Below are 14,121 nucleotides of genomic sequence, written 5' to 3' on the forward strand. Positions count from 1 at the left end.
CCCTACGATACCACAGATACAATACCACAGCTACGATACCTCTTGTACTGCGTGGTTAAACTGTACGGGCATAACCAATGTTTACGCACCAGAGATGTATTCAGGCTTTTGTTATACGCATTTGTTGAGAAAAGTTATATATATATATATATATATATATATATATATATATATATATATATATATATATATATATATATATATATATATATATATATATATATATATATATATGCAAGTTATACATGTCCACCCACCCTGCATATGTGACTTCATCTGGACATGCATGATTGAGCAGCGCGTGTACGGCCAGGTGTCCGTTATATCTGGCTGTTAATATTGATCAAGGCAGGACCTAGCTGACTGCTATATCTGGCCGTTAATATTGATCAAGGCAGGACCTAGCTGGCTGCTATATCTGGCTGTTAATATTGATCTAGGCAGGACCTAGCTGGCTGCTATATCTGGCTGTTAATATTGATCTAGGCAGGACCAGCTGGCTGCTATATCTGGCTGTTAATATTGATCAAGGCAGGACCTAGCTGACTGCTATATCTGGCCGTTAATATTGATCAAGGCAGGACCTAGCTGGCTGCTATATCTGGTTGTTAATATTGATCAAGGCAGGACCAGCTGGCTGCTATATCTGGCCGTTAATATTGATCAAGGCAGGACCAGCTGGCTGCTATATCTGGCCGTTAATATTGATCAAGGCAGGACCTAGCTGGCTGCTATATCTGGCTGTTAATATTGATCTAGGCAGGACCAGCTGGCTGCTATATCTGGCCGTTAATATTGATCAAGGCAGGACCTAGCTGGCTGCTATATCTGGCCGTTAATATTGATCAAGGTAGGACCAGCTGGCTGCTATATCTGGTTGTTAATATTGATCTAGGCAGGACCAGCTGGCTGCTATATCTGGCCGTTAATATTGATCAAGGCAGGACCAGCTGACTGCTATATCTGGCTGTTAATATGGATCTAGGCAGGACCAGCTGCCTGCTATATCTGGCCGTTAATATTGATCAAGGCAGGACCAGCTGACTGCTATATCTGGCTGTTAATATTGATCTAGGCAGGACCAGCTGGCTGCTATATCTGGCTGTTAATATTGATCAAGGCAGGACCTAGCTGGCTGCTATATCTGGCTGTTAATATTGATCAAGGCAGGACCAGCTGACTGCTATATCACGTCTTCTATAACGATCAAGGCAGGACCAGGTGACTGCTATATCACGTCGTCTATAACGATCAAGGCAGGACCAGGTGACTGCTATATCACGTCTTCTATAACGATCAAGGCAGGACCAGGTGACTGCTATATCACGTCGTCTATAACGATCAAGGCAGGACCAGCTGGCTGCTATATCACGTCGTCTATAACGATCAAGGCAGGACCAGGTGACTGCTATATCACGTCTTCTATAACGATCAAGGCAGGACCAGGTGACTGCTATATCACGTCGTCTATAACGATCAAGGCAGGACCAGATGACTGCTATATCACGTCGTCTATAACGATCAAGGCAGGACCAGGTGACTGCTATATCACGTCGTCTATAACGATCAAGGCAGGACCAGGTGACTGCTATAAAAAGCCGTCAATATAGTTCAAGGGCAGAACAAATCTAACTGTTCACCAGAACAAATATACGACAATAACATTCAGATCATCACATATTAACAAACTATCATATTAACTAATGTCATCACATATTAACTATCTCTCTATCTGTTTAAACAACTGGTCTTATATAATTACTAGCTGTACCCAGCCACGCGTTGCTGTGGCTCAGCAACTTTTCCCTGTTCCCCAGTCCCCCCCACCATTCCCCCCTCCCCCATCCCCTTGTTTTCCCCACCATTCTCCATTCCACCCTCCCCTCATTACCACCATCCCCAACTCCCCCGTCTCCTCGTCTTCCCCCCCACCCCCATTACATCCTCCCTTGTCCCCTCGGTGTCCCCCAACATCCCCCACTCCCGTCCTCTCGTCCTCCCCACTATTCCCCACTCCCTTGTCTGATGCATTCCAATAAGAACTGCTATTCCCTTCAGAAAATTGGAAACATCAATTAATCTGATGTTCCCGTCATTGAAAAATAAGAACGTTTAAAAACCAAATGAAAAACAACGAAATAATTCAAAAATAAACTATTCTCACGAAATGAGCGGTATGGTAAACAACACAGCTCAATTCCAACGCAATGTCCAACAAAATAATGAAATAAAAATGAAAATACATCGAAATATATGAAAATTCAATTTATCTATGCAATCGGAAACAGTGAAATGGAATCATAACATTTAGTATAGCATGTGCTGCTCTTGTGAGCAACAGATGGCGCTGTTTTAAAAAATGTTTGTTTTTTCCTGTCACAGGTGAGGCTTGTATATAGTTTATATATAAAAACCAGTCTCCGTGGTGTAGTGGTAATTAAGACACTCGCCTGGCGTTCCGCGAGCGCTTTGTCATGGGTTCGTATCCTGGCCGGGGAGGATTTACTGGGCGCAAATCCTTAACTGTAGCCTCTGTTTAACTCAACAGTAAAATGTATACTTGGTTGTAACAACGATTCTTCGCGGCGGGGATCGTATTCCAGGGACCTGCCCGAAACGCTACGCGTACTAGTGGCTGTACAAGAATGTAACAACTCTTGTATATATCTCAAAAAAAAAAAAAAACACGCGCCTATTCGAATGCAACGTTGTGACAAAATTTCAAAGCAATCGGTAAAGAGGTTTCGATGATTTCACTCACATGAAAAACGCAATTTAAAAAAAAAACATGTTTTCTTCCCGTCACAGACGTGACATCTATATAACATGTATATAAAATCCCGCTCAGATGCGAATGGAACGTTGTGTGAAAATTTCAGAGCAATCGGTGAAGAACTGTCGGAGATTAGCGGTTTTGAACAAACGAACATTTCCATTTTTTATTTATGTATAGATTCTCATAGACTATGTATAATGATGAACAAAATTATATCATAAGGTTAGTTTAAAACCAGGAATATTACGTACTGGTCGAGTGATGCTTCACTAGCACGGTGATGCTGGCCATGCTTCACTAGCACGGTGATGCTGGCGATGCTTCACTATCACGGTGATGCTGGTCATGCTTCACTATCACGGTGATGCTGACGATGCTTCACTAGCACGGTGATGCTGGCCATGCTTCACTATCACGGTGATGCTGGCCATGCTTCACTATCACGGTGATGCTGGCCATGCTTCACTAACACGGTGATGCTGGCCATGCTTCACTAGCACGGTGATGCTGACGATGCTTCACTAACATGGTGATGCTGACCATGCTTCACTAACACGGTGATGCTGACCATGCTTCACTAACACGGTGATGCTGACCATGCTTCACTAACACGGTGATGCTGGCCATGCTTCACTAACACAGTGATGCTGGCCATGCTTCACTAACACGGTGATGCTGGCGATGCTTCACTATCACGGTGATGCTGGCCATGCTTCACTATCACGGTGATGCTGGCCATGCTTCACTAACACGGTGATGCTGGCTATGCTTCACTATCACGGTGATGCTGGCCATGCTTCACTAACACGGGGATGCTGGCCATGCTTCACTATCACAGTGATGCTGGCTATGCTTCACTATCACGATGATGCTGGCCATGCTTCACTAACAAAGTGATGCTGACCATGCTTCACTAACACAGGGAAGTGGTGGTGATGGAGGCAGCATAGATCAAGCTGACTGTGACTGCTACACAGCCTGCAGTTCATCTCAAGACCAGTATCCACAGATCACTTATCACAAATACTGTCTAAAGCTTCCAAATGTGAACAACACATTACAAAATTCGCCGAAAAACCTAAAGTAAATATCATGATATTATTTTTCCAGTTAAAAGCATTTTGGGATATTTGAACACTTGAATAACTCCAATGAACTAATAACTCCACTACGCCAGTTTCACGAATATGAAAGTAATCGGCAATATAAACAACGAAAACACTGAATAATATAAATGTTAGTCAATAAATATCGGACACTGTTTTCCCCGCGGATGTCAAAGCGCTTAATTATAAATTAATTGAAGCGGTGCGGAGAGTCGATGACGGTGTGTGAAGCACCCCTGTATACAGCCTTGATGAAAGGTCGACCTCTGTGTTAAATATAGCGACGGCTCTGGGTAATTGTGTGTGCGTGTGCGTGTGTGCGCGTGTGTGTGTGTGTGTGTGTGTGTGTGTGTGTGTGTGTGTGTGTGTGTGTGTGTGTGTGTGTGTGTGTGTGTGTGTGTGTGTGTGCGTGTGTACTCACCTAGTTATACTCACCTAGTTGTGCTTGCGGGGGTTGAGCTCTGGCTCTTTGGTCCCGCCTCTCAACCGTCAATCAACAGGTGTACAGATTCCTGAGCCTATCGGGCTCTATCATATCTACACTTGAAACTGTGTATGGAGTCAGCCTCCACCACATCACTTCCTAATGCATTCCATTTGTCAACCACTCTGACACTAATATTCTAATATCTCTGTGGCTCATTTGGGCGCTCAGTTTCCACCTGTGTCCCCCTTGTGCGTGTGCGTGTGTGTGTGTGTGTGTGTGTGTGTGTGTGTGTGTGTGTGTGTGTGTGTGTGTGCGTGTGCGTGTGCGTGTGTGTGTGTGTGTGTGTGTGTGTGTGTGCGTGTCTGTGTGTGTGTGTCTGCGCGGGTGAGCGGCTGAGTGCCTACGAGTGTGTGGGGGTGTTTGATTCTGAGCATTTGAGTGCGTGAGTACCTGATTGCACTCACTAAATTTAACTTGCGTGGGATGAGCTTCAGCACTTTGGCTTCAACTTTCAACTGTCAATCAACCTCATTTCTCTGTGCATTCCATTTGTTCCCTGAAAACCGAAATTTGGTTTCTAACATTTTTGTGACTTAATTTGGATACTACATTTCCAATTGTTTCCACTTGCTCGTGTACCACCCGTGTTAAATAGTCATTCCTTTTGTAGTTATGTATCGTTTTCCCTAAGAATTTCGCACGTGGTAAGCATGTCCCTTTTTTACTCTTTTGTGTGAAAGTGACATGGGATTTAATTCATGTAGTCTTTCCTCGTAACTCATACCTCTCAGATCTGGGACTATTCTGGTGAATTACCTTTGAACCTTTTCCAACTTCGTCTTGTGTATGACTAGATATGGACTCCAGGCTGGAGCCGCATATTCCAGGATTGGTCTAACATACGTGTGGTAAATAAGGTTCTGAATGATTCCTTACACAAGGTTCTAAGGGAGCTCTAATGAAGGCCAGCCTAGCATTTGTCGCTGATGATATTCTTTTGACGTGGGATTAAGGCAACCCGTCCTCTTAAAAATAACGTCACTTTTCGCTCGTATGCGCGCTATGGCCAAATTTGGACGTAAGTTTGAAATGAAATCGACTCACAAAAGTGACGTACTGTTCCGTTGTCTGTTTGAGTCGTCCGGCCTACTCGGCAAGCTTAGAAGAGGATTCTTTTCATTAACGTTTTTCATAATGTTTTGAAACTTTATGAGAATTTCCTGCCGACCTAACCTATCAGAGGACCCTTAATTTACTGTTGTTGAAAAAAAAAATCGCAAATTTATATTAATTTTTTTTTTTAATTTCCAAATTACGTCCATATTCGGCCATACGGACAAACGGCCAAAATCGACGTTCTTTTTAAGAGGACAGGTTGCACGAGTGAAATCAACCCTCAGAGCTTTCTCTCTACCAGCTTCTTGAAGGATTTCCTCTTCCATTTGGTACCTTGTGTCTAGCCTTCAGCTTCCTACATCTAGTTTCATTACTTTGCACTTACTTGAGTTAAAGATTAGCAGCCATTTGTTGGATCATTTCTTCAGGTTCTCCAGGTTATTTTGAAGTTTCTTGCTATCTTCCTCTGTACTAATCCTCCTCTTCATTTGTATATCATCAATAAATATTAAGAGCGATACGTATATTCTCTCAGTTCATCTTTGTCTATAAAATAGAATTGTCTATTCTATTGACAATTCAATTAGTGTTTTATAGACACTAATTGAATTAGTGTCTATAAAACTAATTCTGATTAGTGTCTATAAAAATTCTAATTACTGTCTATAAAACTAATTAATTCAATTAGTGTTTTATAGACACTAATTGAATTGACAATTACAGACAATTGACAATTAGTATTTTATAGACAATTGTATTTGTCTATAAAACACACTTGGCAACATTAATCATGTTGAGTAGGGGAGTGTCAAAGGTCAGTCTGCGTCTCGCAAAGTGAAATGCTTTAACAAATATTGGCATTTGTTAGTATTTTCTTTTAATTATGCCCCGAGGGGCGAGTTTATTGGGCAGCGCCACTCATCCTGTGAGTTGACACACCGCCATAGTGACAGTATTGGGCAGCGCCACTCATCCTGTGAGTGGACACACCGCCATAGTGACAGTATTGGGCAGCGCTACTCATCCTGTGAGTGGACACACCGCCATAGTGACAGTATTGGGGAGCGCCACTCATCCTGTGAGTGAACACACCGCCATAGCGACAGTATTGGGCAGCGCCACTCATCCTGTGAGTGGACACACCGCCATAGTGACAGTATTGGGCAGCGCCACTCATCCTGTGAGTGGACACACCGCCATAGTGACAGTATTGGGCAGCGCCACTCATCCTGTGAGTGGACACACCGCCATAGTGACAGTATTGGGCAGCGCTACTCATCCTGTGAGTGGACACACCGCCATAGTGACAGTATTGGGCAGCGCCACTCATCTTGTGAGTGGACACACCGCCATAGTGACAGTATTGGGCAGCGCCACTCATCCTGTGAGTGGACACACCGCCATAGTGACAGTATTGGGCAGCGCCACTCATCCTGTGAGTGGACACACCGCCATAGTGACAGTATTGGGCAGCGCCACTCATCCTGTGAGTGGACACACCGCCATAGTGACAGTATTGGGCAGCGCCACTCATCCTGTGAGTGGACACACCGCCATAGTGACAGTATTGGGCAGCGCCTCTCATCCTGTGAGTAGACACACCGCCATAGCAGCATATACAACACTCCCCAATAGGAAGAAAACCCACTGGGTTGTTCATCCTGTCACTTGTACCCAGACACAGCTGGGACTTGCTTAACTGTCTCAAGTGAACAGCTCCTCAAACAAGAAAATTAACATCTGTCAACCCTTAAAAGCTTTTAAGAACATTTGTTAGAAGATGATTTAAAGAAGCAACATCTGAAATATTTGTTCCGTTTCCCATAGAGTTCTTCTGCAGTTACAGTGTTTCATAATGACATTGTAAATGATCTAAACCGTAGGTTAAAAGAAAGACTAAAACCATTGAGAACACTTACTGGTAAGAATATTGGTATCAATATTAAATATGCTAGACTATTCTATATGATGTTTGTTAGATCTCTCGTTGATTATAATGCTCTGCACTTAATTAATTTCCCCTCCTCTGTGTTGGACAAACTTGAAGTAGTACAGAATGAGGCCATGAGGATAATTCTTGGTGCCCCAAGATGCACAAGAATCATCAACATGAGGGAAGAACTGAAGCTTCCAACAATACTAGAGAGAATAATGCAAGTTAACACTACCTTTTGCCTTAAAGTAATGAGAGACCCTACATCTCCTGCATTGCTCAGAGACAAATTATTTAGTGCTGTTAACACCCTTTTGACTGGTGCCGACATACCAACTCCTTTTATGATAATTGGCTGAGAAACAATGCTTACAATCTCATTAAACTTAACATTCCTTTTAAGTGCAATCTACCTGTCTCTGATATTCCTCTTTATCTGTACCCCACCATTCAAGTATCATACACACCTGTCACCAAGAAAGATAATGAGAATCTTACTCTACTCAAAGCTGTCACTCTTGAAACAATTGCCTCCTCCATCGAGAGTCTAAGATCTCACGAGCACTGTGTCTACACCGACGGCTTAGTCCAGTCTTCTACTGGACGGACTGCAGCGGCATGTAGGTTTTATAGAAATAATATTTGCACAAAGACTGTCAGTGTCAGGTTAAACAACTGGCTGACCTCCACACAAGCAGAACTAGCAGCATTACATTTAGCAACCAGCACATTAAAAAACATTGGAGGAGGAATAATATTCTGCGATTCAAAGTCTGCTCTTCAAGCAATCGAAAACTTCTCTTGGAAGATCGACAGCAAGAACCTCATACTCCCAATTATAAATGACCTAATTGATGCACAGAGTAAAGGGTCTCGAATCTCCTTTGTATGGATACCTTCACACATAAATATAACCCATCATAATGAGACAGACATTGCAGCCAAATTAGCGTGTGACAAGTTTGAAGTTGAATTAGATCTAGGTATCCCCATCTCTGCTATCAAAACTGTATTGGTCCAAACATTCAGATCTGATAGGAAAGAACTTACTGACTCCCAACGACCTGAAAGTACTAGTATAAAAAGCTATGATTTGTTCAGATCTGAAACCTACATCTATGGACAGCACAAAACGTCCACTAGACTGTGCGACACAGTGGTTGCAAGGATCAGGTTGGGTTACCGTTACCTGTGGCAGGTGGCTGCAGGTGACGGGTCTCCCAATCCTGAGCACTCCAGTAGCAAACTCTGTGAGCAGGAACTACGGCATGATCTCCCGCACTACATCACTGAATGCCCAGTTATTAGACCTTTCAGACCAGTTGGCATGAGGTACCTGGAGCTTTGCAATTACTTTATTCACTCTCGTATTCTCGAAGATATCCTCACAGTATACCCAAAATTTGCCAGTGCAGGCTACTAAACACATGGCTCTGTATGACTAACCATCCTGCGAGATGGGGATTTTGTAGCATCACCTAGTTAGCTTTTTTGACACACTGTACTCCACTTCATATAGTCTAGGGTAGCTGCACTAATGCAGATGTACCTCATATTTTAATAAAAACAAAAATCATAATAATAATCTTTGAGAATGGGGGAAGAAAGAGATGGGAAGAGGAAGGAAGAAAATATAGGATGATGAGAGTGGTAAGGAGAAGGAGACGAGAGTCAGAAGAGAGGAAGAGTAAGAACGGGAGAGGGAGGAAGAGACCCGGGGTTAGCCGGGTAGTGTATGTATATTAGAAAGAGAATTAACCCTTGTGGGTCTCAGTTGGGGATATCTGGCCACTCAGGCTCTCATCTCTCACGGTAAACTGCAGCTTTTTGTTGCTTAAGGAGCACCTTACCCGTCCCTCCTGCCTGCCTCTCCAACTTATGCACCAGTATCTTAAGGCGCGCTGTGTCGAAACCTTTCTGACAATCCATAAATATGCGGTCTGCCAACCCTTCTCTTTTTTGTCTAATTTGTGGTCGCCTGGTCTCAGAATTCTATTAAACCTGTGAGGCAAGATTTGTCGTGAGTGTGTGCTTGAGTACTTGGTCGTGTGAGTGTATGTGAGTGTTTGAACACTAAGGAGTGTAAGTGCTTGAGTACTTGGTCGTGTGAGTGTATGTGAGTGCTTCAACACTAGCGAGTATGAGCGCCTGAGAGCGTTTGCTTGTGTGTGTGAGTATGAGGGTTTGCAAATGTATGTGTGAGTGAGAGCCTTTTGATGCTTGCGAGTGTGTGTGCGTGCGCATGTGTGTGTGTGTGTACGCTTAAATACTTGTGTATGTGTGTTTGTGTGAGATCGTTTGAGCGCTTGTAAGATTAAACGCTTGAGTGTTAACGAGACGTTAATCTCGTGAAACATTTATAAATAATCGGCGCATTTTTTATCAACTTTTGGTAAACTATTACAAAACTATACTACAAGGGACTTCAAAGGACTTTGTATGAGTTAGAAGTAAATAATCACGAATAAACACAACATTTTCAACAAATTAGTAAAGATGAATAAGTGGAAAATTTAATATTCCAGTTACTTTATTCCATAATTACCACCAATTGCATTATTTCTTGTCCCCCCCCCCCCACACTATCCCCCATCCCAAACTCTCTCTCTTTCAAAACCCCCAAAATTTGTTCGCAGTCATTGCAACGGCTGAACTGCCCTAATAGCATTGAGTTCTAATTGAATTAGCAATATTGATATCGCATTCATAATACCCGTCTGCTGTTGCTCTGTGCAATATCCGGAGCCTGGGCCGCCACCACCAGCCTCCTCCATCACACACCACTCCACACCACAATGATTTTATCTCTATAACGCGTTTTGCTGTATTCATGGTCCATAAACCAGCGGGTATTCTTATAGCTTTGGCTGGTAAAGAAACATTGGTCAATATATCTTATTGTTCACGCTGGTGTATTTTTCCCAGTGGCAGGCGGCACATTCCCCAGCCGGCAGTGTTCACTATTTCACGGGGACCTGTTGATGCAAATATTGTCATAGATTGGTTTCCGAGTCTCTCAATATTGTATGTTCACCTGCTGCTCCACTACACAACTGTAATGTATATATATATATATATATATATATATATATATATATATATATATATATATATATATATATATATATATATATATATATATATTTTTTTTTTTTTTTTTTTTTTTTTTTTTTTTTTTTTTTTTTTTTTGTGAGGGTACCACCTCTGGTGCCAATGTGGGGACCCATAGCCTCGGAGAAGAAAATAAAAAGTATTCAGAGGAGACCTTGTGGTTTCTCACTGAACACTAATATTATCTTCTCCTACCACCCCCATTCTTTTGTATGTACACATATATATTTACTTTATTTGAACTTTGTTACAAAAAAAGGAGTTACATATGGGTTACAAAGATGGTTGTCATAGGTTGTCGAGTTCCTCCAGCTCCTCAGATGGCGGGCAGGAACCCTGGATGCAGTGCGCATTTCCCCTCTGTATCGCCACACTGAGGCGCTGGAAAAGAAAGCTTGCAGCTCTCGGGTCCCTTGTTGTTTCAATGAGCCTAGAACCCAGTTCCTTCAAAAAACTGGTAGCACTTTTACCCCAGGCGCCGAGCGTCTCAGAAGCAATGGGGACAAAATTGTAGTGGTGATCCAGTTCTCTATACTTACGGGATTTGGCTGCTTCCCTGTGGGTGGCAGCGCCACCTGGTTGTGCAACACTGAGGTTAATGTAGGTGTTAGCCAGGGTTGATACGCACGTGTAGTCCCATACCAACTGCTTGCCATTCTTCCAGGGGTTCACTGTGATACCATCAGGGCGACCAATAAGAGCATCAGAGTTACGGGGCGTTAGGTAACGGGGCTCTCTTTCAGCTGGGCATCCAGCTGTGGTGAGGCTCCTCTTGATGATGTCGTTAACTTCACTGTGCCTCGAGTGCCATCCCCCTGTGCTTTGGCAGAGTAGGCCATGGTGACCGTACCTGTCAGCCACCACCTCGCCGCAAATACACCTATATCTGGTGTGGATTGGGGCAGCAAGGCGGAGGGCCACAGCAATTCGGAGGGCGTGTGGTGTGAGACGCGTGCCAGTTGCCGACATTGGGGTTGCTAACAGGAAATCCCCTGCATGTGGTGCTGCTACTGCTGTGAGGCGAGCAATGTCGTGTTGTGTTGTTGCAGCACCCAGGCACTCTGCAGCAACTTGGTCTACAATGGGACCATCCCAGCTGGATTGCTTGTGGGATTTTGGGGATGGTGGTTGAGGTGATTGGCCTGCACGAGAGGCCCACTCTGTGGCACAGCGTGTAAAATTGGGATCATGTACACCTGCCAGCTGATGTAAGTGGGCAGGTAGAATTTCCTTCACAAGGTCGTCGGATGCTGATAAGGAGGACAGGAAGGCTGGAACAGCGATTTGCGTTGCTGTTCGAACTCCGAGGCCCCCAAGTCTTACGGGAAGAGAGGCTTGTTTCCACTGTAGGTCATCGAGAGAGAGGTTAAGGGCTTTTTCTAGCATTGATTTCAGTAACCGGTCATACTCACTTAGTTTTTGGCTACTGTAAGATGGTGAACACCTCAGAAAGTAGGTTAACCTGGGGAGGGACAGACATCTGGTGATGAGGTAGAGTGCATCATGAGCATCAATATCCTCAATCCTCCCATCCATCCTCTTAAGGTCGGCGATTTTCTTATCAAGGACCTCATCGATGGCTTTCAACCCCAGGGGAGCTCCTAGGAGTGTGCTGTCTTCAGGTTTAGTTTTATGGATATTTGGCAGAAGACCCTCTATTCTCTCTACGATGCCCTGGTTGGAACATATTATTTCACATTTAGAAGGGTTCAGGGTGAGGCCTAAAACTGCACCTTGCTCCTGGATTTTTCTGATGTCCTCCAGGAGGGAGTCTTGGGAACCAGCTAGGGTACCATCATCCAAGAACCAGATGTTAAGCTCACTGGACAGGACCTCTGTGACTTGTTTGATGACTAAGCAGAAAAGGAGAGGAGCGAGGGGGTCACCCTGTTGGACGCCTTCTCGCGAGTCAATTTCATGTTCGCCAAAAAGTAGCTTAAGATCCATACTGTAGCATGAATGTACAAAAGGGTAGAGGGAAGGGAAATGACTATGAACCGCACGGAGTACAGCATCCCTCCGCACCAAATTGAAGGCATTTTTGAAATCTAGCTTGATAAGGGCCTTTTCGTCTGTGATGTTGGCGATGAAGGCTCGAGCTGCATGGGCTGCCGCCTCACACCCTTGTGGAATGCCAAACCCGAGCTGTTTTGGCTTCAGCATGTTGGCCGCTGCATCACTAACTGTTCTTGCAGCTGCCTTTGCGACGAGACGCCGGAGAGAATTGCCCACAGCTATTGGCCTGATCCCTCCATCCTTTTTCTTTAGAGCACAGAGAGATGCTCCAAAAAAGATAGGTCTTATGGACGCTGGTATGTTGCCAGCTAGACATGTGTTGGTGAATCTGGTTAGTTCCACCAAGAGGTTCTTTGCAATGTCACCCAGTGCAGGGTTGAGCATTTGCTTGAGGTGGTTGGGTTTTAGTCCTGTGAACCCACCTGCTGATCCTGTAGGGAAGGACATGGCTGCTTTATGGACCACAGATTCAGCCACCCAGAGAGGTTCTGCTCCGGTAGCCCCCACTTGTACAATGTCGTCCTCACGCGGAGCCCTGGGTGGGTGTTTCTCCCTTAGGGCTTGAGCTGTTGCGGCATCTCTGTCGGCAATTGAGTCCTCACTGGTGATGACTCGTATTGCGCCAATAGTGTTTCCTTCTTCTATTTTCTTGGTGACTGATGTCCTGATTTTTGATGTCTCGGATATGCCACTGTTGCTCTTCCTGCCGTGGGTGTTTCTCGCGCGAGTGGGAAGGCGCACCTGGTTGTCCTCCCTGTATATATATATATATATATATATATATATATATATATATATATATATATATATATATATATATATATATATATATATATATATATATGTTGTACCTAGTAGCCAGAATGCACTTCTCGGCCTACTATGCAAGGCCCGATTTGCCTATTAAGCCAAGTTTTCCTGAATTAATATATTTTCTCTAATTTTTTTCTCATGAAATGATAAAGCTACCCATTTCATTATGTATGAGGTCAATTTTTTTTTATTGGAGTTAAAATTAACGTAGATATATGACCGAACCTAACCAACCCTACCTAACCTAACCTAACCTATCTTTATAGGTTAGGTTAGGTTAGGTAGCCGAAAAAGTTAGGTTAGGTTTGGTTAGGTAGGTTAGGTAGTCGAAAAACAGTTAATTCATGAAAACTTGGCTTATTAGGCAAATTGGGCCTTGCATAGTAGGCTGAGAAGTGCGTTCTGGCTACTAGGTACGACATATATATATATATATATATATATATATATATATATATATATATATATATATATATATATATATATATATATATATATATATATATATGTAAGTATATTTTCGGGGGAAGTTTTCTGTAATACACAACAGCATTGTGACTATTATTAATTTTCTTTTGGATATTTTCCATTCTATGCAAATATCTTCTACCATCTGGAGGATGAAGTAACACTAGATCACTTAATCATTCTATTTTGATAGTTGGACGTTTCGTCAGCATTGTGACATCTCCAGGAGTACACTGTTGATCTGACACAACTATACTGAGCTTACAAGATCGAATAGCCCGTATAAGTTTACAAGGAAAAATCTAGACATTTGTAAGTGTGGGGGGATACCTCACACAATGATTCACCTAATCCC

This window comes from Procambarus clarkii, chromosome 60, assembly GCF_040958095.1.
Source record: "Procambarus clarkii isolate CNS0578487 chromosome 60, FALCON_Pclarkii_2.0, whole genome shotgun sequence".
Taxonomy (NCBI): Eukaryota; Metazoa; Arthropoda; class Malacostraca; order Decapoda; family Cambaridae; genus Procambarus; species Procambarus clarkii.